Source organism: Ovis aries, chromosome 4 (assembly GCF_016772045.2).
Source record: "Ovis aries strain OAR_USU_Benz2616 breed Rambouillet chromosome 4, ARS-UI_Ramb_v3.0, whole genome shotgun sequence".
NCBI classification, from domain to species: domain Eukaryota; kingdom Metazoa; phylum Chordata; class Mammalia; order Artiodactyla; family Bovidae; genus Ovis; species Ovis aries.
The window spans coordinates 51,507,044-51,533,728 of NC_056057.1; the positions used below are offsets into that span (position 1 = coordinate 51,507,044).

The 26,685-nt window shown below is 41.2% G+C and overlaps 1 protein-coding gene across 8 annotated transcripts in view; it reads left to right on the plus strand.

Annotated features, from left to right (window-relative positions):
- Positions 1–1,537: 1,537 nt before the first annotated feature.
- The window catches only part of STARD3NL (STARD3 N-terminal like), a 77,094-nt gene continuing 51,946 nt past the window's right edge, over positions 1,538–26,685 (plus strand). For all 8 annotated transcript variants that reach the window (XM_012176754.4, XM_042248567.2, XM_004007868.5 and 5 more), the window contains exon 1: positions 1,538–1,734. The gene's annotated coding sequence lies outside the window, so the exon portion shown is untranslated. The remainder of the gene's footprint in view (positions 1,735–26,685) is intronic.

The window sequence follows — 26,685 nt, forward strand, 5'->3', positions numbered from 1 at the left end:
TACTTAAAGGAGTAAAGGGAAGGAATCTACTACTGAGATTTAAAATGTGCTCCATCCATGCACTTCCACATGTTAAGTTTCTTTCCCTAGAGAACACTTGGATATACGTGTAAAAAGGCACAAACACACGTTGAAGGTCGCAACATTTCTAACTAAAAAAGAAACAAACATGTCCGAGGGAAAGGGAATCATAAATCTATTGGTTCTGAGAACTACCATGTAGTCTTTTAAAACAAAGAGGTAAATTTATATATATATATATATGGAAAGATCTCAAGGATATAATGTTGACTGAGGGAAAAAACCAACATCTACTGGTATGTAAATGCAGAAAACTAAAGACACCATATGTGAAAGTCACTCAGTCGTGTCCCACTCTGCGACACCACAGATTATACAGGCCATTAAATTCTTCAGGCCAGAATACTGGAGTGCATATCCGTCCCCTTCCCCAGGGGATCTTCCCAACCCAGTGATCGAACCCTGGTCTCCCGCATTGCAGGCGGATTCTGTACTACCTAAGCCACAAGGGAAGCCCAGAAGTCACCATATAGGGACTGGTTTTTAATTACTCCCTGAAAACGATTAGCTAATGTGTGACGTTTAAATTTATGGTTATATGTAATTTAACATGAATAATAGCACTCATAATGTCTTTGGAAGGATACGCAAAAAATCTGCAACACTCAAGTTACTGACTTCATTCAATAGGCGAACCAAGTGCCTCAGGACCTGGAAGCAGAATTCCCTCTATGTAACTCTCTAGTCCTTCATATACTTGAACGGTCTAACTGTAGTAGTTTCATTAAAATATAACCTTTAGTCAAACAATAAAGGAGGTCAATTTAGAGCGAAAACCTATACAAATATTAAAAAAAAAATGTTGACTGCTATTAAAACTGATTGGGAAGATCTGGAAAAGGAAACGGTAACCCACTTCCATCATTCTTGCCTGGAAAATCCTACGACAGAGGGGCCTGGCGGGCTACAGTCCATGGGGTCGCAAGAGTCGGGCACGACTTAGCAACTAAACCACCACCACTATTAAAACTGAAGTGTTATGCGCTAGGAGGGCTGAGAGAGTATCCTAAACGGGGAGGAGGTGGGGCTGGAGCCGAGAATTCAAAGATGGGGTAACTCTTGAATAGGGAAATTGAATATCCTACTTTTTCACTTCTGGAGCGCCCAAAGGCCCTGAAATCCAGTCCCATGATTATTTTCCAGAGTTGGACCCTAAATTGCCACCAAGAGAATGGGGGAAGCCAGAAGAATCTATCAGGAGAGAGAAGGGACGCATCAGAAAACCGTGCGGTACCGGACTCGCGAAAACTCAGTCAGCCGGAGTTTTGTATTCCCACTCTCGCCTCAGGGCCGGCCGGACCGCCCCTCACGCCTTCCCGCGACGCTCACTGGACAGTATATGATTGATAGAGTCACTCACCAATCGCCGCTCTGCTATAGGGGCTCTCTGGCCCTTACCGGTCTTTGGTCCCTGGGGCGAGATGCGACCTCTGTGCGTCGACGTCAGCGTGCTGACGTCATAGGCCGGGTACTCTAGGAGGTCCTGGGGCGACAGTACGCGGGCGGTGGGCTGCGCGACTTCTGCAGGACTAGATTCCTGGTCCCACCCTGCCGAGCCCCGCCCCTCCGCCGGCGGACACTGCCGCGGGCGCAGCCACAGAGCCGCGGTCTCCCGGCCAGCCTGGGGCGGCCGGCCCGGAACCACCCGATGAGGTAGGCTGGGTTTCTAGTCACCCTATTTGACAGATTGGAAAACTGAGTCATCGGGATCAGATGATTTGCCCGGGGCTCACTGGAGACCCGCAAACGGAGGCCAGAACCGAGCATCCCGGCTTGTTTGTACGGCCCTCGCCGTCCTCTGGAGAGGAGGAGGGGCTTGGCGGTCTTGTTTATAATGGGTACAGAAGTGAAGTTGCAGATTGCGGCGCCCCTTTTCATCCAAGGTTTGGGTGGGCATTCAGGGCATGGATGCTAGTAGAGAGGTCTCCATTCCTTCATCCTGCGGAGCCCTCGGTGAAATCAAGCCCTCTACTGGCCCCTTGGGCCCTCCATAGTGACCAAGAATGGTGACTAGGTTGATGCGTCGGTTACTGACCTCTTTTTTTTTTTTTTTCATCGAGGAAAGCTGTGTTCCAAACAAAATTTAAAAATTAAAGCACAAATCACGAATGTTCTAGCTCTGGTTTCAGTTCACTGCTTTGCTCACTCGTGGGTATCTGGTCATATTTTGAAATCTCAGTAGCATGCTTATTTTTTGGTTTAGGATTAGAGAGGGATATTTCTTTCTTTCTTTCTTTTAGTTCAAACATAAGTTAACATTGTGGAACTTTTCTTATTCTCTTAAAGTGCCAATTGATCTTCGTGTCATTTTTCTTGTTTCACAGATGGAATTACTGAATTCCTCACTTGACTCAGTAATAGTCATAAGCTTAGCTAGGTAACAACAGGTCAAACCTTTCCACACTAATACTGAAATTAGTTCAGTTTATCTCAGAATTCTTTGTGGAGAAGAGTTCTGAAAGATAATTCGCATATGTATATTCCATCTACCCATACATCCTCATGAAACAAAACATTGTAGGATACCTAAGATGCTTTATTTATGGGTTCTAATAAGGTGGGGCATAATTCATGCTCATAAAGTAAAAATGTGTACTGTATAATATATGTATCCATATATGTTTTGTATTGTTTTAAAGAATTCATTCTTTTTAAATCTTTCTGTCTCAGACATTGACCTTTAAGACTGCATTATTGCATAAAACTGCATTAAAGAAATGAAATTAAAACCACTTCAGGGGACTTTTCCTTACTAAGGTTCACAGAAGGATGGTTTTTATCATTTAACTTTAGTCTTTGGACAAATTTATCTGATGATCGCCTCATCTCATGCTTTGTTTTAGATGTTGAGGATTGAATGTGGAAACATTTAAATAATAGTCTTGCCCTCAAGACCTTCCATTTTGATGTAGATACTATACATATATAAACAAAAATGACAATTTTAGATAATGATAAATGCTAGAAAAGACATTACCAGGGGCTGGAGCACAACTGGGATGGGAGAAATTTAGATATGGGTGATCAGGAAAGATTTCCTTGAGCAAGTTTGGAGGAGATCTGGATGTTTAGAATGAGTCAGCCATGGGAAGATCTGCTGGAAGTTTCCAAGCAGAAGTAACAGTGCAAAGGAGCTAAAGGAAAAAGAAGCTTGATATGTTCCAGAGATAGAAGAGAAGCTGTGTGGCTGGAGTGGGGTCTACCTGGGGGAGAGTGAGGTGGGAGGACAGTAGTGGGGGAAGTGGCACTCAGAGGTGGGCAGTACTGCGATCATCTCAATCCCGCGTGCGAATTGCAGGCAAAGAATTGTCAAAGCCCTCTTCATTTTTCTTAGTGACATTCATATAGTGCTAACCTGGCTTTCTGCTTTATATTGGTCATGAAATCATTATAGTAAATCACTGTATATGTTTTTTCACCAGTGGTCCTCATTCTTAATGGAAAAATGTCTTCTTCCCTCAAGCACTGTGTCCCTTGTTGTTTCTTTCCTGTTCATTGTTACTATGTGCAGTACTCTGAGCCTTTGCTTATCTTCTCCTTCCTGCTTTGATCCTTCTTACTCCCAACTGTGAGTCCTCCCCAGTATTTATGTGCCAGGCATTCAGTCCCTGCTCTTCTCCAGGCTGAGTTCTAGGACACTGCTTTGTCAAGTGTATTCCTCTTCTCCATCAGAACTTATCTTACTGGCCAGAGACTTAATGTCTGCCTTTATTTAGTGCCTGCAGTATACCAGATGCATTATATACTTTCTGATTCTTCTTTCCTGTTGCAAAGGTAAATGTTATCCTTTCTTGATAGAAGAGGAAACTTCTGCATAAGGCTACCACCTGGTACTGAGGGAGCCCATGTTTGAACACACCAGATAGTCTGCCACTGAACCTTGATCCGTGATACACTACCTCCCTGAGTGTATTACAACAACTCTCTACTAAGAAATTAATATTTTATGAAATAGCACTTTAGACATCATGATTCAATCCTCGTAGTTTAAAGGTGAGACTGGAGAAGCCTGTTTAGTGCTTTTCGAGACAGAACTGGCATCAGATTCTCATCCTACTAATTTGCAGCCTAATGTTTTTTCTGCTATACTTCATGGACGGTCCATCACAAGGGGTTTTGGTATATAGAGAAATATAATATTTCAACATCGTGAATTTATTGTCCATAAACTCATATAAGGCAGTTTTAAATAAACTTATACAAGGCATCTTTTAAAAAGATGAGACAGTGCTGCTCAGTTCAGTTCAGTTCAGTCGCTCAGTCGTGTCTGACTCTTTGCGACCCCGTGAATCGCAGCACGCTAGGCCTCCCTGTCCATCACCATCTCCCGGAGTTCACTCAGACTCATGTCCATCGAGTCAGTGATGCCATCCAGCCAGTGCTGCTGCTTGGGCTAAAATATGGTGGTTTAGTCGCTAAGTCGTGTCCGACTCTTGAGACGCCATGGACTGTAGCCCACCAGGCTCCTCTGTCCGTGGGATTCTCCAGGTGAGAATACTAGAGTGGGTTGCCATTTCCTTCTCCAGGGACCCAGGAATTGAAGGCGGATTCTTTACTGACTGAGCTATGAGGGAAGCCCCAAAACAGCCCCTTACTGTATTTTAATTCTCTTTTTCAGGAGTGAGCAGATGTAAGCTTTCTTTGTGAACCTTGGTTTTCTTAGTAGAAAGTGGCTTCAAAATGACTTTAAAATTTACATTTCAATTTCACAAATCTTTGTAGGGAGTTTACAATGTGTTGTTTTCCCAGCTTTAACCATTTGCTTACAAGTACAGGAACATCGCTGAGCATTTGCTGGTTCATAGTTTCTGTTGGCAAGTATGGTTTCTTCCTATAATTGAGGAAGCTGTTGAGCCAGCTCAGGGAGACAACTTCTCTTTTTTCAGTTCAGTTCAGTTCAGTTCAGTCGCTCAGTCGTGTCCGACTCTTTGCGACCCCATGATTCGCAGCACGCCAGGCCTCCCTGTCCATCACCAACTCCCAGAGTTCACTCAAATTTACGTCCTTTGAGTCAGTGATACCATCCAGCCATCTCATCCTCTGTCATCCCCTTCTCCTCCTGCCCCCAATCCCTCCCAACATCAAAGTCTTTTCCAATGAGTCAACTCTTTGCATGAGGTGGCCAAAGTACTGGAGTTTCAGCTTTAGCATTATTCCTTCCAAAGAAATCCCAGGGCTGATCTCCTTCAGAATGGACTGGTTGGATCTCCTTGCAGTCCAAGGGACTCTCAAGAGTCTTCTCCAACACCACAGTTCAAAAGCATCAATTCTTTGGCGCTCAGCCTTCTTCACAGTCCAACTCTCACATCCATACGTGACCACAGGAAAAACCATAGCCTTGACTAGATGGACCTTAGTCGGCAAAGTAATGTCTCTGCTTTTGACTATACTATCTAGGTTGGTCATAACTTTTCTTCCAAGGAGTAAGCGTCTTTTAATTTCATGGCTGCAGTCACCATCTGCAGTGATTTTGGAGCCCCAAAAAATAAAGTCTGACACTGTTTCCACTGTTTCCCCATCTATTTCCCATGAAGTGATGGGACCGGATGCCATGATCTTTGTTTTCTGAATGAACTTTTTCACTCTCCTCTTTCACTTTCATCCAGAGGCTTTTGAGTTCCTCTTCACTTTCTGCCATAAGGGTGGTGTCATCTGCATATCTGAGGTTATTGATATTTCTCCCGGCAATCTTGATTCCAGCTTGTGTTTAGTAATGCATTATCATTTTTAAAAATGAGTCAAAATTCATTTCTAAATTATATTATTGAAAAGGGTCACTTTCTTTCTACAATTTAAAAATACCCATTCTTTATTTGTAACGTTTGCTTATTTTATTAATTATGATTGGGATATAACTGATGAATTATACTAAATTAACAAATAGCTGAATTTACTTTCTGATAGCTTTTTGACTCTCCTGTAAGTGACTCAGATGGTAAAGAATCTGCCTGCAATGATGAAGACCTGGGTTCGATCCCTGAGTTGGGAAGACCCCCTGGAGGAGGGCATGGCAACCCACTCCAGTATTCTTGCCTGGAGAATCCTATGGACAGAAGAGCCTGGTGGGCTGTAGTCCATGGGGTCGCAAAGAGTTGGACACGACTGAGTGACTAAGCGCAGCACAGTAACTTAATGGTGATCAACTTCTTTATTAATCAAATTGGAATAATGTTACTGGAATTAGTTTGTGCAACTGACTTACACCTTCTGAAGGTCCAAGCTGTCATGATTTGGCCTCAGATTACAGTGCTGTCCTTCCACCATGAACCCAGTGCCCCAAACTGGACTCCTGGCCATTCCAGCTTTAGTGCCATTGCTTGTGCTCCGCCTGCAGCCTGAAATGCGTTCTACTTAAACAATTGCAGCCAAAGTTCTGCCTGTGCCACTGTGTCCATCTGTGCCCCTTTCTCAATGAGCTGTTTCCTTTGTCTCTTTAGTGGAAGCCGTCTCTTTAGTGGAAGCCTTCTCTTTGACAGCACTTCTGGTAATCTTGCTCTGTGATGCAGTTTACCAATCTGGATATCTTTGGTAGCATACTATATTGTACGTGGGTGTTCAAATATATGTTAACTTGAGCTTAAAAGAGATTTAACAATTCGTTTTAGACTTGAAAAGTGGTTTTTTGTTTTTTTTTTAATAAATGATAGAGCCCTTTAGTTTAGCCTTTTTAGATTTGTAGAACATTCATTACCTCACCTTTGCTAGAAGCATCTTTAATGCTTTTCTTGGGTTTGATTCAGCAGAACTTCTTTCCTGTTGCAGTTAAGGGTCTGACTGCTACAGTTACCAAGGGGTCCCTTGAGAGGAACTCAGATGTTTGTGCTGTAAGTATTGAAGGCACATTGTTGCAAATAAGAATTAGTGTTCTCTGTGTTTATGGTTTTGGGAAAAAAATAACAGCAGTTCTACTTTTTAATAGTGACTGAGAAAACTGAAGCCCAGAGGACAAGTCAGAGACTCCTGTAGTGCTGGGCTACGGAGCTTGATCAGCACTCCTGGTTCACGGCAACAGGGGCTGGCACTCGTTCTGATATCCTGCTGCAGAATTCCTGGTAGCCTCTTAATTGTATTTCAGCACGGCTGAGGCCTTTCCGGACTGCTTGGCTACTGAGCTGCCCTACATCTGGAAGACACCTCTTCTTGTGACTCCAGGTCAAAGCAGGAACTCTCCCCAAGGATCCCCAACTGAGCTGTTTAAGCCCATGGGATCTTGGGCAAGCGGTGGCTGGTATCCGGGTGGTAGGCTCTTTAATTTAAAGCCTATTTCTTGGGGCTTTCCTGGTGATCCAGTGGTCAAGACTTGGAGCTTCGCTGGTAGGAGACATGGGTTCAATCCCTGGTTGGGAAACTAAGATCCCACATGCTGCTCAGGGCAGCCAAAACAGGTAAAATAAAAATTAATTAATAAAATGAAAGAGCAAAACCTTTCTCTTCTACTTCCCCTCTCATCACAGTTTTCTAAAAACTATCTTGGGATTAATGGACATCCTCTGTATTAAACTAGGAGCTGGAGGAAATTCAGTCTAGTGCCTTCTAAGTTGCAGTAATCACCAGTTTCTGTGTCCCATGTTTTCCAGGACAGTTTACTTTTCTGACACTGTGCATTGTTGCTCACTAGAGGATGTTCTTGTTTGCTTTTTGTTTTAGGAAAATATATTCTCATGGTTCTTTAATTGATTAATGACCTGCTGAATGAATGACATAGAACCGAGGAATTTCAAGTACATTTCTCTATTTGTTAAATTCCTCCAAGGTAGCAAAAGGAGCTCTTGAGAAATTAAGAGTTTTCTCCAGCTGAGGTGGGAGCCCCAGCTAGGGCTTGCTTCTGTTATTACTGATAATAACTGAGAGGGCTTCCTCTGTGTTAAGCATTCCTTTTAAATGCTTTATGTCAGGATTTGGTATCCTGAGCACTGTTGATATTTTAGGTTGGATAATTTTTTGTGGTGGGGGCTGTCCTATGAGTTGTAAGGGGTTTAGCAGCATACCTAGGCTCTGCTGCTGCTAAGTCGCTTCAGTCATGTCCGATTCTGTGCGACGCCATAGACGGCAGCCCACCAGGCTCCCCTGTCCCTGGGATTTTCCAGGCAAGAACACTGGAGTGGGTTGCCATTTCCTTCTCCAGTGCATGAAAGTGGAAAGTGAAGGTGAAGATGCTCAGTCGTGTCTGACTCTTGGCGACCCCATGGACTGCAGCCCACCAGGCTCCTCCATCCATGGGATTTTCCAGGCAAGAGTACTGGAGTGGGGTGCCATTGCCTTCTCCAACCTAGGCTCTACCCACCTTGTATACCAGTCCCCCGTCCCCCCAGTTGTGATAACCAAAACTGTCTCCAGTCTTTGCCACATGTCCTGGAGTGAGTGAGCAGAGTCCTTCCCTCCACAGACACGTAAAGAACCACTGCTTTACTAAACTAATTTATTCCTCTCAACAACCCTCTCAGATCAGTCATATTATTGTCTTCATTTTGTGCAAGGAGAACCTGAGACCTGGAGAGGGTTAAGTGACTTGTCCGGGATTACACAAGTAGTAAGCAGTCATACTGGATGTGAAACTCGCCAGTGTTCTTTGTGAACTCTGGCCCTGCACAGCCAGCAGACTGGCTACAGACTGTTAGGGACCCAAAGACTATGTGAGTTCAGTTCAGTCGCTTAGTCGTGTCCAACTCTTTGGAACCCCATGGACTGCAGCACACCAGGCCTCCCTGTCCATCACCAACTCCCAGAGTTTACTCAGACTCATGTCCATTGAGTCAATGATGCCATCCAACCATCTCATCCTCTGTCATCCACTTGTTCTTCCACCTTCAATCTTTCCCGGCATCAGGGTCTTTTCAGATGAGTCAGCTCTTCATATCAGGTGGCCAAAGTATTGGAGGTAAATCAGGGGACAAAACAAAAGCCAGCAGGACCAAACAGGGCTATAAGTGAGGTGGTTGAGTGAACTGGGGAGCATTGCGAGAATTGCCTCTTTTTCAAGAGAAGCTAGAGATCTGGATTTTAGTTGTATGAAAAATGCTTTTCTTTAATTAATCTAGTGACTAAAAATACCATGCAAGCCAGTAGACAGACAAGCAGTATTACCTACGTATGGACAAGGTTTGGTCCCAGGCCATCAGTTTGTGGTCTTTTTTGTGGAGACTTTGCAACATTGTGATATCTTAGAGAATTGTATATTCATTTGATTAAAAGCACAGGTATAGATTCTGTGTGGAGGGCAAAAGTTTTCACTTCTTGGAAGTCTCTGGAAATAGATTGGTGGGGTGGTGCTTCTAGACTAGAGGTAGTTGTCTTTTTTTTTTTAAGCCAAAAAAAAAGTGTGAGAATTAGGCTGACCATCCATCACACTTTGAAATTTTAATGCTCTGCTGCTCAGCACGGACTCAGTTTGAAAGTTCTGTACTTTGTCCTTTAGCAGCGTCACCAATAACTATTTTTTTTTTTATGACCTCTGCTTGTACCGGTACTAAAGGCAATATCATATAGGACAACCAGGAAACATAAATTCTGTAATTTTATATCCTGGAGAAGTGAACCACAGCCATACCTCAGTCTTTTGACAGCCAGTAACCAATGGAGTCCAGTTTAACCCTGTAGGAAAAGACCAGGCTCTCTGTCTGTTTCGGTAACAGGTGGACTTCTCCAGGTTTTGTAGCCTTTTCCGTGAGCCTGTGTGCCTTCGTACCCCTGCTCTAGGCGTGAGAGCGGCTTCCCGCTCTCACACGGTCTGTGCGTGGCCTTGGGATCTGCCCTGTGCCTCCTTACGTGGGCCCTCTGAGGCTGTGGGCAGCCCAGTCTCCTGGACGTGCTCCTGCTTCTCCTCTGTTTTTAATTTAGTCTGCCTCTTCCTTGCTGGATGTTACCTTTTCGTTTCTTTCGAAGCCATACGTTTTCTTTTAGGCCAGCTTTTTTTTTAATCAAGCTTTTTTTCTGGCTATAAGAACCTAAAGTTCTGTCCTTTAGTGTTGCAATCATCTTAGACTTTGATTTCTAATTATTTGTATAACTACTTTACCTCCTCCATAAAGTTATATTTTACTTGAGGATGGGGAACAGTCTTTCCCATCTCACTTTTCCCCACAGCATCTAGCAGAGTGTTTTCTGTGGGGTAGATGCTTCATACATTTCAGTTTATTCAGGGGGTCCTGGTAGGTTCCCAGTCATATAGTGATTTCTTTCTTTTTTCCCAGTATGTTTGTATCAGTTTATCTAGTGTGCTGTTAGAGTGACTTCACTAAATAGAATTCAAAATAGGAAGGAAGAAGTCTTAACCAAATTAATTTGGGAAGGTTGGACCATTTTTATTAATTTCATTGTCAATGCTAGTAATCAGAGGTGAAATATTCTTCATTTATTGATGCTGGAACTCTAGACATCTGTGTAAACTTGGCTAACTTTAGGCAGCAAGTACCCAGACACCAAACTTTTATACAGCAATATTTATTATTTATTTATAATTATATAAATAAATTATAAATAATATATAATATATATTATTAAACATAATAATATTTATTATTAAACAAATTTATAATAACAAACAAATGCCTAACAAACACATGGCCAGGTATTTCCCTAGGTGCTAAGGATACAGAAGTGTCTTCTGGGACCTTTGGTATAATACTGAGAATAAGACATGTAAACAATATGTAAAATTGTATGAAAGATTAGAAGTACTGGTAAAGACAGATAATCTCTCATGGGATCAGAGAAGATTTCCTTGAGGAAGTGGTACTTAAGCTTCCTTGAACAATGAATAGGCTTTCATTGCTGTTAATTGTTTGGCAGTTGCAGGAAAAGTCACTCCAGGCTGGAGTATTAGGACAAAGACAGTGATAGTGTGAACCACCTCGTGTACAGGGAAACCAACCATAAATTAGTCCATCTAGAGCTCTGGGTGTGAGGAAATGGAGTTTTGAGCAGAGGGAGGAAGTGGTTCCTTCAGGCTTTCATTTTACAAAAACTAGCATGATTCCAGTATGGAGAATGTTTTGGAGACAAGTAGACTGAATTACTGGAGTAACGTAGATAAACGCTGACTGGGAAAACCATGGAATAAACTGATGAGAGCTATTGGGAGGAATGACATGGTCATCAGTTAAGAATGTAATATTTGAAAGATGGAGCCAGCAGAAGAATCAAGTTTAACACCTTCTCTTAATTATGAAAGCTTAAGTATGAGATCTTACTGATTATTACTGGCTAATTTTTCTTACCTTAAGCATTTTTTATGTATTTACAGGTGTGTGTGTATATATATACAAAGGTCAAGGATTCTTAGGGGCCAAGAATCCTGGCAAGAATATTGGAATGACTTTTTTTGTTTCAGTTATTCTGGGCCACTTGATAGCAGCTTCTGAAAAAAAATGAGAGAAAAATAAAATAATATTCTTGTTTGTCTCTCTCTCTTGACCTTTGAAAAGTGATGAGATATAGCTATAACATTCCAGCCATCTGACTCAGCCAGTGTTGGTGATGTGACTGACTACTGAGTTGTTGAGCCCTGCAGGCTGGTGAGCCGACAACATAGGCCACCCAACGTGATTCTGATTACTGTGTGGAATAGTGCAACTTTGTCAACCTGTGATCCTTAGTAGAACAGATATACATTGTCAAAGACCTTCCTCTGTCCAGCTGACTCATCCTCCCATGGACCAAGCAACATCCTAGTGACATGTTTATTATCAAGAGTATATACTTGATTTTTTTCCCTTCTCTTCGATCACCCCCTTGTAATATTTACATATCTGCCTCTTTGACTGGGGCTTCCCAGGTGGCTCAATGGGTAAAGACTCCGCCTGCAGTGCAGGAGACATAAGAGATGGAGGTTCAATCCCTGACTCAGGAAGATCCCCTGGAGGAGGACATGGCAACCCACTCCATTATTCTTGCCCAGAGAATCCCACAGACAAGAGCCTGGTGGGCTTTAGTCCATAGGGGAGCAAAGAGTCAGACACGACTGAAGTGACAGCACACACACCTGCACTCTGTGACTATTTGGAAGTTTTTCTGAGAACAGAGAAAAATTGCATTACCTTTTGGGAGTTTTACATTTTGTAGGTGTTCGATGATTATAATTTAAGAAAATGAGAACTCTTAGAGGATTTAAATTATGATTTAAATGAGGATTTAAATAGAGGATGAGATGGTTGGATGAGATGGTTGGTTCACCAACTTGATGGACATGAGTCTGAGCAAGCTCTGGGAGTTGGTGATGGACAGGGAGGCCTGGCATGCTACAGTTCATGGGATTGCAAAGAGTCAGACATGACTGAGTGACTGAACTGAACTAGAGGATTTACATAGGGCCCACCTCATAATTCGGAGAAGGCAGTGGCACCCCACTCCAGTATTCTTGCCTGGAAAGTCCCATGGGCGGAGGAGCCTGGTAGGCTGTAGTCCATGGGGTCGCAAAGAGTCAGACACAACTGAGCGACTTCACTTTCATTTTCACTTTCATGCACTGAAAAAGGAAATGGAACCCACTCCAGTGTTCTTGCCTGGAGAATCCCAGGGATGAGGGAGCCTGATGGGCTGCCGTCTGTGGGGTCGCACAGAGTCAGACACGACTGAAGTGACTTAGCAGCACCTCATAATTATTTTCTGTTCTACAAATAGATGCACTTTCTTTGTTTTTTATACCTCCCCCTCTTTTATGGAGAGAAGGGAGACTATTCTAATTTCTGTTACATCTCATGGCTGTTAACCTCCATCTACGTGCTGTTGACTCCCAAATTTATATTTCTAACTCAGACCTCTCCCCTGAACTCCTGACTCATACCCTACTGCTTGCTTTTATTTTCACTTAGATATGAATAAGTATCTTATACTCGTCGTGTCCACGCTGCACTGATATTCTCCCTATGAGTCACCCTTCCGCCAGTTTCTCCCTTGCAGTAAATAGCGAGTCCCTCCCTCCATCTTCTTAGGCTGTAAGTCTGGCAGCTGACTTCTAGTCCTCTCTTTGTCCTGTATCCCATGCCCAATCCATCCTTTTACTAATTTGGCTCTGTATTTGGAATCAACCACCATCACCACACTTGTTTACTAAGGCACTACGTCTTCTGTCTCCTGAATTACAGCCACCATAGTCCCCTAAATAGGCTCCCTGCTTCTTTGCCTCTCTCAGCCAGAGAGTCTCCTAAAGCTTAAGTTGCATCAGGCTTCTCTTCTTCTGAAGAGCTTCTGGTGTTTTCCCACCTCATTCACCATCCTTACTGTGGCCTGTGAGGTCCTCCAAGGCTCCCCCAGGTTGTTAACTTCTCAGCACCTCCTGCTGTCTCCTGTCTGTCAGTTCTTGCAAAGCTGGGAGCTGATGGATGACCTGGCTGAACGCCTGCCTGGCCAGCTCTGCCCCTCCTCAGGGCCTCACCATCCTCTTCCCTCCAGTAGCCCTGCTCTTTTTCCTGATACCTATGTGGCATCTCTTCCTTATCTCGTACTAGTCTCTGCTCCACCTTTGTTCACCTGTAATGACTTCAGTGACATCATCCTGACCAAGCAAGCTGTTTACAGTTAGGGTTCCGGTTAGTGCTTCTTTATCCTCTGTCCCTGCCCTCTAGACAGTAAACTGTTAGAGGAGAGCATTCTTTCAGTTTTATTCATTGCCGCATCCGCAGTGCTCAGAGGAGGACTTGACATATTTTTGGTATTAAAAGTGTATTTGTGGAGTAAGTGAAGTAGATGCGGTATATTGTTGGCAGACGCTGAATTTTCAAAAATTATCAGGTACAACTCTTAAATCTTGTAGTATATATCCAGATTCAGTTTCTTAATAAATGCTTTAGATTTGCCTCATAAATTATGAAAACAATATATGTTTGCCCAGCTATCTTTAAATCTTAATGTTTCTTTCTGTGTTATATGTCAAATAAAAGTGCACTGATATTTTTAATATTGGTATGGAAGTAGTTGCCATAAGAACAGGTTTATTCTTGGGAGAGATCAGTTGGTATCAGTGAGAGGAGTGACTTAAAAACTTCATAATATACTTGTTTTCTGCTTTACTTTTTCCAAGTCATTGGTGTTAAATTCTAAATAAATTCGAGAATCTTGAAACAGATTGTCAAAAAGTTAAATTCTCGTTATACATACACAATTAATCTGTTGATATTAAGAGAAATTATTAAATGAGATGAGACTGCACGAAATGGCACAGAATTTAAATGGAGAGCCTTGAATGTGTGGAAGGGGGAAGAGAGCAGAACACATAGCAGCAAATGGTGAGCAGACATATCAGGATGGAATAAAAGCTTTTCTTACTTCTCAGTGTTAACAACTCTAGAAAATAAGACATCTGGAGCATAAGTACAGTATTCAGAATACAACCATGGAGTGAGTATATAGGGATATTGCTATGGAGTTGGACTTCTAATTCTTGAAAAAAAGTAAGAAAAAGAAGGAAGTGCAGTTGAAATGTAGGTCCCAGTGGAATAAGTCAGCTGCATGAGTGAAACAACACGTGGTACATGATGCTGTGTGGTAGACCTGTCTCTCCCCACTGTCTGGGAAGAGTATGAGTACTAACGGATGGAACAAATGAAGGGTAAATTTGACTTTTTAAAAGCTTACGATAAAGTAATGGCTTGTGTACATTTTCACTAAAGATCAGATCAAACTTTAGACCCCAAACCACTGCGTGATGTGCACTTTATTGTTTCATTTAATAAAGCCTTGTTGATGACAATAATAAAAAACCAAACAAACAATTATTAGATATTCGGTATTGGCTCAAAAATCCAGACAGGATGACTCCTATCTTCAGTCACATGCATTTTAGAAGTCTTCAGCCATCTCCATTTGTGTCTTGGAAATTCAGTATTTTTATTAGGGGCAGAATGATTTGAATGCCCAGAAATCTTACGTAGGTTTTCCTTCGAGTCTGTTAATGTGTCTCCGTTGTCATATGTGTGTGTGCTCAGTAGCTTCAGTTCTGTCCAACTCTTAGCCACCCTGTGGTACAAAGATGTGTTTACAAAATCTCCATGTGTGTGTTCTCTTTTATAAAACAATTTAAGAAGTTTTCTAGGATCATTCCAGTTCCTTAATTCTGCTCTCAGAGGTAGCTCGTACTTAAAGTTTACTTAATGATTTTTCACAGTGAGAATTTACTTTTATTCACATATAAACACACACATATGCATATATATACAATATACATATTGTATTTAAATATATATATGTTTATATTATATATATATATTTTTGTATATACTAGATGGATTGATAGAGCAACCCCATCCCAAAACATCCTTCTGTCCTTGTTTTTCTGAACTATTCAGAGGTTAAGAATTTCATAACCAGAATACGAAACTATAGTCAGTTTTTCAGTTGTTTGTTGTAGCTTTATCCGTTTGGGTTTTTAGTTTTTGTTTTATTTAGGATTCAGTCTAGGCTTGTGCGTTACTTTTGATGGTTGTGGCTCTTTTTACTTTTTAAGTTTGAAGAGTGTCCACACCGCTTTCTTAACCTTTTGTTTTTGTTTTGTTTTTCATCATGTTGACTTTGCTCAAGATTCAGGATAACTGTCTGTAGAATATCCCACATACTGTGTTTGATTGTATCCTTATGGAATTTAGGTTAAATTTTTTTTGCACAGGAACGTTATAATTGATGTTACAGACTTCTGATTGTATCACTTTAAAAGGCACATAGTGTCAACTTGCTCTAGTATTGGTAATACTGTTTGGTTAGTTGGTACAGGTGGAGACTGCCAGATCTCTCTACTATAAAGGTACATTATTCCTAATGAAATAATTATATAATCTAAGAGTTGATACTTTGAGACTTCGAATATCTATTCAACAATGTTTTAATAATTTTAGGCATCTAGTAAAGATCCTTGTCTGAATTAGTTACTCCAGCTGGGGGTTACAAACTGTTGATATTTCTTATTTTATCGTTTCTTCTACATTTTAATCTAACATTTGTTTCTTGTAAAAGAGAACTACCCTCTCCCTCTTTTGCAGTATTACTGTAGACTCATGGAACTTCTTAATTTTTCCAACGTAAATTCCAACATCACAGTCATTATTCATTTTTATAATCAAGTCACTGCATCTGGCCAATGGAAACACCTCATGAAAGCCTACACATTAAAAAAAAAGATTTTGGCTTTTTGCGTCTTCTCTTAAGAAAACTTGCCTATAAAGAGTTTTTTAAAATATTCTCTGCAAATTTTTATAACAGCTTTATCTTTTTAGTTTTTATGTTTAGACCTATGATCCATCTGGAATTATTTTTTGCATGGTGTTTGTTAGGGTTTGAAGTTCATTGTTTTTTCTTGTTTTTTTTTTTAAGTTTTGATATCTGGTTGTCTCGGCATCATACATTCTTATTCCAGTTGGATTGCTTTGACATCTTTGTCAGAAGTAAAACAATCATATAAGTACAGATCTCTTTCTAGACTCTCCCTTATGTTCCATTGGTCTGTCTGTTGATCTTTATGCTAGTGCCACCCTGTTTTCATTACTGAAGTGTTGCAGAAGGTCTTTAAGTAGTGTGTTTTCCAGTTTTGTTCTTTTTCAAGATTGCTTTGGATATTCTCATTTCTTTGCATTTCTACATACATTTTAAAGTTAGCTTGTCAGTTTCTACCAAAAAAGCATGATGAGATTATGGTTGAGATTGATTTGAATCTCTAGATCAATTTGGGAAGAACAGAAATATTAACCATGATTCCTTCCAATCCTTAAACCTGGTCACCTGCCTGTCTATTTTCATCTTCTTTGATTTTTTTCGACAGTGTTTTACAGTTTTCACTGTTGGGACCTTGCATATATTTTAAGCTTTTTGCTTAGTGTTTTATGTTTTCGATGCTATTTTAACTGCACTCTAGGCCTTACTTATTTATTCCTACTCCTAGCTGCCCAGAATAGAGGGATTGATAAACAGGTGAATCACAACATCCTGAATAAGCTAATCTCTTTTATTTGTTTGTCTTGTCTAAAGTCAGTTTTCATTCCAATCCCAAAGAAAGGCATGCCAAAGGATGCTCAAACTACTGCACAATTGCACTCACCTCACATGCTAGTAAAGTAATGCTCAAAATTCTCCAAGCCAGCCTTCAGCAATAGGTGAACCATGAACTTCCAGATGTTCAAGCTGGTTTTCGAAAAGGCAAAGGAACCAGAGATCAAATTGCCAACATTCGTTGGATCATTGAAAAAGCAGGAGAGTTCCAGAAAAATATCTATTTTCTGCTTTATTGACTATGACAAAGCCTTTGACTGTGTGGATCACAATAAACTGTGGAAAATTCTGAGAGAGATGAGAATACCAGACCACCTGACCTGCCTCTTGAGAAATCTGTATGCAGGCCAGGAAGCAACACTTAGAACTGGACATGGTACAACAGACTGGTTCCAAATGGGAAAAGGAGTACGTCAAGGCTGTATATTGTCACCCTGCTTATTTAACTTATATGTAGAGTACATCATGAGAAACGCTGGACTGGAAGAAACACAAGCTGAAATCAAGATTGCCAGGAGAAATATCAATAACCTCAGATATGCAGATGACACCACCCTTATGGCAGTAAGTGAAGAGGAACTCAAAAGCCTCTGGATGAAAGTGAAAGAGGAGAGTGAAAAAGTTGGCTTAAAGCTCAACATTCAGAAAATGAAGATCATGGCATCTGGTCCCATCACTTCATGGGAAATAGATGGGGAAACAGTGGAAACAGTGTCAGACTTTATTTTTGGGGGGCTCCAAAATCACTGCGGATGGTGACTGCAGCCATGAAATTAAAAGATGCTTACTCCTTAGAAGAAAAGCTATGACCAACCTAGATAGTATATTCAAAAGCAGAGACATTACTTTGCCAACTAAGGTCCGTCTAGTCAAGGCTGTGGTTTTTCCTGTGGTCATGTATAGATGTGAGAGTTGGACTGTGAAGAAGGCTGAGTGCCGAAGAATTGATGCTTTTGAACCGTGGTGTTGGAGAAGACTCTTGAGAGTCTCTTGGACTGCAAGGAGATCCAGCCAGTCCATTCTGAAGGAGATCAGCCCTGGGATTTCTTTGGAAGGACTGATGCTGAAGCTGAAACTCCAGTACTTTGGCCAGCTCATGCGAAGAGTTGACTCATTGGAAAAGACTTTGATGCTGGGAGGGATTGGGGGCAGGAGGAGAAGGGGATGACAGAGGATGAGATGGCTGGATGGTATCACTGACTCGATGGAGGCGAGTCTTAGTGAATTCTGGGAGTTGGTGATGGACAGGGAGGCCTGGCGTGCTGCGATTCATGGGGTCGCAGAGTCAGACACGACTGAGCAACTGAACTGAACTAAAAGTAGATCAAAAATAATCTTAAGCAGGATGATAGATATCTATGTACATTATTCTCTGATAGGAGCAGACAGGTGTAGAAAAATGGGAGGAAGCAAAAGCTTCCCTGAGAAAGTGAGTTAAGGCTTATTAGAATGAGTAAGAGTCATACCTATTTGAATGCAGAGTTCCAGAGAATAGCAAGGAGAGATAAGAAAGCCTTCCTCAATGATCAGTGCAAAGAAATAGAGAAAAACAATAGAATGGGAAAGCCTATAGATCTCTTCAAGAAAATTAGAGATACCAAGGGAACATTTCCTGCAAAGATGGGCTCAATAAAGGAAAGAAATGTTATGGACGTAACAGAATCAGAAGATATTAAGAAGAGGTTGCAGGAATACACAGAAGAACTATACAAAAAAGATCTTCACAACCAGGATAATCACGATGGTGTGATCACTCACCTAGAGCCAGACACCCTGGAATGTGAAGTCAAGAGGGCCTTAGGAAGCATCACTAAGAACAAAGCTAATGGAGATGATGGAATTCCAACGAAACTATTTCAAATCCTAAAAGACGATACTGTGAAAGTGCTACAGTCCATATGCCAGCAAATTTGGAAAACTCAGCAGTGGCCACAAGACTGGGAAAGGTCAGTTTTCATTCCAATCCCAAAGAAAGGTAATGCAAAGAATGCTCAAACTACTGCACAATTGTACTCATTTCACACTCTAGTAAAGTAATGCTCAAAATTCTCCAAGTCAGGCTTCAACAGTACGGAAACAACTTCCAGATGTTCAAGCTGGTTTTAGAAAAAGCAGAGGAACCAGAGATCAAATTGCCAAGATCCATTGGCTCATCAAAAAAGCAAGAGAGTTCCAGGAAAACATCTACTTCTGCTTTATTGACAATGTCAAAGCCTTTGAGTGTGTGGATCACAACAAACTGTGAAAAACTCTTAAAGAGATGGGGATACCAGACTGCCTTACCAGCCTCCTGTGAAATCTGTGTGCAGGTCAAGAAGCAACAGTTAAATCTGGACATGGAACAACAGACTTGTTCCCAATTGGGAAAGGAGTATGTCAAGGCTGTATATTGTTACCCTGCGTATTTAACTTATATGCAGAATACATCATGAGAAATGCTGGGCTGGAAGAAGCACAAGCTGGAATCAAGATTGCTGGGAGAAATATCAATAACCTCAGATATGTAGATGACACCACCCTTATGGCAGAAATCAAAGAACTAAAGAGCCCCTTGATGAAAGTGAAGGAGGAGAGTGAAAAAGTTGGCTTCAAGCCCAACATTCAGAAAACTAAGATCATGGCATCTGGTCCCATCGCTTCATGGCAAAGAGATGGGCAAACAGTGGAAACAGTGACAGACTTTATTTTTTGGAGATCAAAAATCACTGCAGATGGTGACTACAACCTTGAAATTAAAAGACACTCACTCCTTGGAAGAAAAGCTAGATAGCAAATTAAAACCTAGATAGCATATTAAAATGCAGAGACATTACTTTGCCAACAAAGTTCCTTCTAGTCAAGGCTGTGGTTTTTCCAGTGGTCATGTATGGATGTGACAGTTGGATTGAAAAGAAAGCTGAGTGCCGAAGAGTTGATGCTTTTGAACTGTGGTGTTGGAGAAGACTCTTGAGAGTCCCTTGGACTGCAAGGAGATCCAACCAGTCCATCCTAAAGGAAATCAGTCCTGAATATTCATTGGAAGGACTGATGCTGAAGCTGAAACTCCAATACTTTAGCCACTTGATGGGAAGAGCTGATTCATTTGATAAGACCCTGATACTGGGAAAGATTGAAGGCAGGTGGAGACTGGGATGACAGAGGATGAGATGGTTGGATGGCATCACCGATTCAATGGACATGAGTTTGGATAAACTCCAGGAGTTGGTGATGGACAGGGAGGCCTGGCGTGCTGCAGTTCATGGGATCACAAAGAGTGGACACAACTGTGCAACTGAACTGAACTGAAGACTCATAGAGATAAAGGAAAGTTGCTCTCAGGGTAGGGAGGAAAGTACAAGCTGAGGTTGGTGAGAATGTGATTCCTGTTCAGTTCAGATGACTACTGGACTACCTGACTACTGGAAAATCTGTAGCTTTGACTAGATGGACCTTTGTTGGCAAAGTAATGTCTCTGCTTTTTAATATTCTGTCTAGTTTAGTCATAGCTTTTCTTCCAAGGAGCAAGCATCTTTTAATTTCATGGCTGCAGTTACCATCTGCAGGGATTTTGAAGACCCCAAAGTCAAGTCTCTCACTGTTTCCATTGTTTCCCCATCTATTTGTCGTGAAGTGATGGAACTGGATGCCATGATCTTAGTTTTCTGAATGTTGAGTTTTAAGCCAGCTTTTTCACTCTCCTCTTTCACATTCATCAAGAGGCTTTTAGTTCTTTGCTTTCTGCCCTAAGGGTGGTGCCATCTGTGTATCTGAGGTGATTGATATTTCTCCCGGCAATCTTGATTCCAGCTGTGCTTCATCCAGCACAGCATGTCCCATGATGTACTCTGCATATTAGTTAAATAAGCAGGGTGACAGTACACCACTTCGACGTACTCCTTTCCCTATTTGAAACCAGTCTGTTGTTCCATGTCCAGATTTAACTGTTGCTTCTTGACCTGCACACAGATTTCTCAGGAGGCAGGTAAGGCAGTCTGGTATCCCCATCTCTTTAAGAGATTTTCACAGTTTGTTGTGATCCACACACTCAAAGGCTTTGGCATAGTCAATAAAGCAGAAGTAGATGTTTTTCTGGAACTCTCTTGCTTTTTTGATGATCTCTGGTTCCTCTGCCTTTTGTTAATCCAGCTCAAACATCCGGTAGTTCATGGTTTCCCTACTGTTGAAGCCTGGCTTGGTGAATTTTGAGCATTACTTTACTAGAGTGTGAAATGAGTACAGTTGTGCAATAGTTTTAGCAATCTTTTGCATTGCCTTTCTTTGGGATTGGAATGAAAACTGACCTTTTCCAGTCCTGTGGCCACTGCTGAGTTTTCCAAATTTGCTGGCATAGGCAATGGCAACCCACTCCAGTGCTCTTGCCTGGAGTATCTCATGGGCGAAGGAGCCTGGTAGGCTGCAGTCCATGGGGTTGCAAAGAGTCAGGCACAACTGAGCGACTTCACTTTCCCTTTTCACTTTCATGCATTGGAGAAGGAAATGGCAACCCACTCCAGTATTCTTGCTTAGAGAATCCCAGGGATGGGGGAGCCTGGTGAGCTGCCGTCTGTGTGGTCACACAGAGTCGGACACGACTGAAGTGACCTAGCAGCAGCAGCAGCAGCTGGCATAGGGACTGTAGCACTCTCACAGCCTCATCTTTAAGATTTGAAATAGTTCTGCTGGAATTCTATCATCTCCACTAGCTTTATTCTTAGTGATGCTTCCTAAGGCCCTCTTGGCTTTGCATTCCAGGATATCTGGCTCTAGGTGAGGGATCACACCATCGTGGTTATGTGAATCATGAAGATCTTTTTTGCATAGTTCTTCTGTGTATTCTTGCCACCTCTTCTTAATATCTTCTGCTTCTGTTAGGTCCATACCATTTCTTTCCTTTATTGAGCTCATCTTTGCATGAAATGTTCCCTTGGTATCTCCAATTTTCTTGAAGAGATCTGTAGGCTTTCCCATTCTATTGTTTCTCTCTATTTCTTTAAATTGATCATTGAGGAAGGCTTTCTTATCTCTCCTTGCTGTTCTCTGGAACTCTGCATTCAGATGAGTAAATCTTTCCTTTCTCCTTTGCCTTTAGCTTCTGTTCTTTTCTCAGCTATTTGTAAGGCCTCCTCAGATAACCATTTTGCCTTTTTGCATTTCTTTTTCTTGGCGATGATTGATCACTGCCTCCTATACCATGTCATGTACCTCTGTACATAGTTATTCATGTACTGTGTCTATCAGATCTAATCCCTTGAATCTATTTCTCAATTCCACTGTATAATCATAATGGATTTAATTTAGGTCATACCTGAATGGTCTAATGGTTTTCCCTAATTTCTTCAATTTAAATCTTAATTTTACAATAAGAAGTTCATGATCTGAGCCACAGTCAGCTCCTAGTCTTGTTTTTGGTAACTGTATAGCGCTTCTCCATCTTTGGCTGCAAAGAATATAATCAATCTGATTTCGATATTGACCATCTGCTGATGTCCACGTGTAGAGTCTTCTTTTATGTTGTTCAAAGAGGGTGTTTGCTATGACCAGTGCATCTCTTGGCAAAACTTTTGTACTCCAAGGCCAAATTTGCCTGTTATTCCAGGTATCTCTTGACTTCCTACTTTTGCATTCCAGTCCCCTATAATGAAAAGGACATCTTTTTTGGGTGTTAGTTCTAGAAGGCCTTATAGATCTTCACAGAACCATTCAACTTCAGCTTCTTCAGCATTACTGCTTGGGGCATAGACTTGGATTACTGTGATACTGAACGATTTACCTTGGTAACCAGCAGAGATCATTCTGTCATTTTTGAGATTGCACCCAAGTACTGCATTTCAGACTCTTGTTGACTATGAGGTCTACTCCATTTCTTCTAAGAGATTCTTGCCCACAGTCATAGATATAATAGTCATCTGAATTTAATTCGCCCATTCCAGTCCATTTTAGTTCACTGATTCTCAAAGTGTCAGTGTTCACTCTTGCCATCTCCTGTTTGACCAGTTCCAATTTACCTTGATTCTAACAATGGACCTAACATTCCAGGTTCCTATGCAATATTGTTGTTTACGGCATTGGACTTAACTTCTATCACCAGTCACATCCACAACTGAGTGTTATTTTTGCTTTGGCTCTGTCTCTTCATTCTTTCAGGAGCTATTTCTCCACTCTTCTCCAGTAGCATATTGGGCACCTACCGACCTGGGGAGTTCATCTTTCAGTGTCATATCTTTTTGACTTTTCTTACTGTTCGTGGGGTTCTCACGGCAAGAATACTGGTGTGGTTTGCCATTCCCTTCTCTAGTGGACCACGTTTTGTCAGAACTTTCCAGCATGACCTGTCCGTTTTGGGTGGCCCTTCACAGCATGTCTCATAGTTCAGTTGAGTTAGATAAGGCTGTGGTCCATGTGATTAGCTTGATTAGTTTTCTGTGGTTCTAGTTTTCATTCTGTCTGCTCTCTGAAGGATAAGGATAAGAGGCTTATGGAAACTTCCTGAGGGGAGAGACTGCCTGTGGGGCAAACTAGGTCTTGTTCTGGTGGGTGAGGCCATGCTCAGTTAAATCTTTAACCCAATTTTCTGTTGATGGGCGGGACTGTGTCCCCTCCCTGTTGTCTGATCTGAGAACAAACCTTGGTGGAGGTAGTGAAGATAATGGTGACCCCTTCAAAAGGTCCCATGCTTGCACTGCTGGACTCAGTGCCCCAGAACCTGCTGCAGGCCACTGCTGACCCTAGCCTCTGCTGGAGACTCTGGGTCAGTCTCTTGTGGGGTCACTGCTCCTTCCTCCTGAGTCCTGGTGTGTACAATGTTTTGTTTGTGCCCTTTAAGAGTGTTTCCCCAGTCCTGTGCAAATTCTGTAATCAAATCCCCCTGGCCTCCAAAGACAAATTCCCTGGGGGTTCTCAGTCCCTTTGCCAGATCCCCAGGTTGGAAAATCTGTTATGGGTCCTAGAACTCTCCTAACAGTGCGAGAATTTCTTTAGTATAATTGTTCTTCAGTTTGTGGGTATCTGCTTGGCGGCTCTGTGGTGGGGTTAATGGTGACCTCCTCCAAGAAGGCTTATGCCACAGGCTGTGTAACCCAGGTAATTCTTCTAGGGAACACAAGCTTGTGATTTGTGGTGTGCTGAAGTGGTTCTGGAGAGGTTGGAGGAAGTAAGCCATGTATTAGGTTAGGCAAGATTAAGAAATTTGACCTCTACCTGAAGGTCCCAGAAAAGTATTTAATAAATAATCTTGTGAATTTAATTTGCTTCTCTAAAAAATGAATAGGTATTGGGTGAGATTTACATTAGTTTATTTACAAATTTAGTTTTCTTTTGTGCTTTGATGTGCTTTGCCCATTTTCAAGCTGAATTTTAAGATTTTAACGACCTGTCTTTCAATATTCTTGTTTAGCGTCTAATGTTTTTGAATAAAAACTTGATTTTTATGTATTCAGTTCTGTTTCCCATTGTAGATTTTCTAAGAAGGAATTCCTCATCCCCAAATCATGTCATTTACCACAGTTTCTTCTGCTGCATAAACCATAGTAATGATTTTGCTCTGTTAACTTTTTAGTAAAGTCTTCAATATATTTTGATGCATAGATTTCTGTCTCCATGTACTTGAACAACTGATTAATAGCTTTCTTTTGCAACTAAATTTTGATGGTATCTTTATCATCTGTAGATATTTTTTGGTTTACGCAAGTTTTTCCTTGCAGAGAAGCTTAGGGAAGTACAGGCCACACAGTGGCTTGTCTGTCATGAGTTTTCCTTGACCATCAGTATGCTTATTATTGATTTAATTGAACTAATGCTTAATATTTAAGAAATTTGGTGTTAGAGTCCATGTTTCTGGCTTCTCCTGATGAATAATCTTGTGACCTCTATTTCCACACGTTTGACCCTGGGAGACTGGGCACACATCTTTCTCATTTACAAGTTTTTCCTTGTCTCCTGACACTGATTGTCAGTTGCTTACACTGATTTTCCTTCAGCTTACAGTGATTTTCCTTCAGCTTTTCTCATTATCACATATGTTTCAAAACCTGGAGAATAAGAGACTTGAGAGAGCCATAGTTTAAAAAAAGTGAAAGATGGTGGATATCTTTGTGGAAAGGTAGGGTTCCCCGCTCCAAGATTTGAAACCAGTCAAAACACATATAATTTCAAACTTCTTCCGCCCACATAAGTTTAAATTGTATGCATGCATGCTTTCAAAATGCAGTGAAACATTTTAATGTGTAAACAGAAATATGTGCCTTCCAGTTAGGTTTAGTTTTTTTCTTTCATGTGAATTTTGACTTATTTTTGTGATGTTTCAGGAATACATTCTAATACCTGCGACCTACTTGTGGGAGCTATTGTGAGACTTAAATGGCATAATGTGTTTTAAGTACTCAGAATTGTGCCTGACTGAGGGAAGGATTTTATTATGTTAATATAAGGCATCCACTCTTACATAATATAATGATGGTTAATAGGTGGGATAGGTTTATACTTGTGTTCTTTTGTTCTTGTGTGTTGTTGGTCAGATTATGTTAGGATTATGCTAACTTTGTTTAATGATGGGACAGCTTTTCTTTCTTTTTAATGTTTGTTTATCTTTATTTCAAATTTGAAACTTCTGGCATACTCTGACTCTAGGTGATTCTGTGTCAATTTTTTCATGAAGATTCATTCTGTCCAAGCCATCTATGTCTTCTTGGTGCATCATATATATTTCTTTTGTATTGACTTATTTATGATATTTAAATGTGATGCATATAAAGTATCACTTACACTTTGAAAAATAGCCTCTCCTATTTATATTATGATCCGTGTATTCCTTTCTTAATCACCTCTCCCCAAACTAGGTTTTGATTGGGGGGGGGGTGATTATGTATGTAATTTAAATTTGTGGAAATATTCATTCATGTACAAAAGTAGGGGGTTTAATATAATGAATTACATTGTAGCAATCACTCAGATTGAAACAATTATCATCATTCTTGGTTTGAATTTATTTATTAATTGTATCATTGTTTTTCATTTTTTAATTTTTTCCCCATGGGATACTTAGAGCTTTTATAACTTTATTGTTTAAATGCCTAATTCTTTAATCTTATGCTATATTGAAAAAGTAATTAGAGCACTTAGAGTTCAGTTTAGTCGTTCAGTCGTGTCTGACTTTGCGACCCCATGAATCGCAGCACACCAGGCCTCCCTGTCCATCACCAACTCCCAGAGTTTACCCAAACTCATGTGCATCGAGTTGGTAATGCCATCCAGCCATCTCATTCTCTGTCGTCCCCTTCTCCTCCTGCCCCTTGTCCCTCCCAGCATCAGGGTCTTTTCCAAGCAGTCAACTCTTTGCATGAGGTGGCCAAAGTATTGGAGTTTCAGCTTCAGCATCAGTCATTCCAGTGAACACCCAGGACAGATCTCCTTTAGAATGGACTGGTTGGATCTCCTTGCAGTCCAAGGGACTCTCAAGAGTCTTCTGCAACACCACAGTTCAAAAGCATCAATTCTTCGGCACTCAGCTTTCTTCACAGTCCAACTCTCACATCCATACATGACCACTGGAAAAACCATAGCCTTGACTTGACGGACCTTTGTTGATAAAGTAATGTCTCTGCTTTTTAATATGCTATCTCAGTTGGTCATAACTTCCCTTCCAAGGAGTGTCTTTTA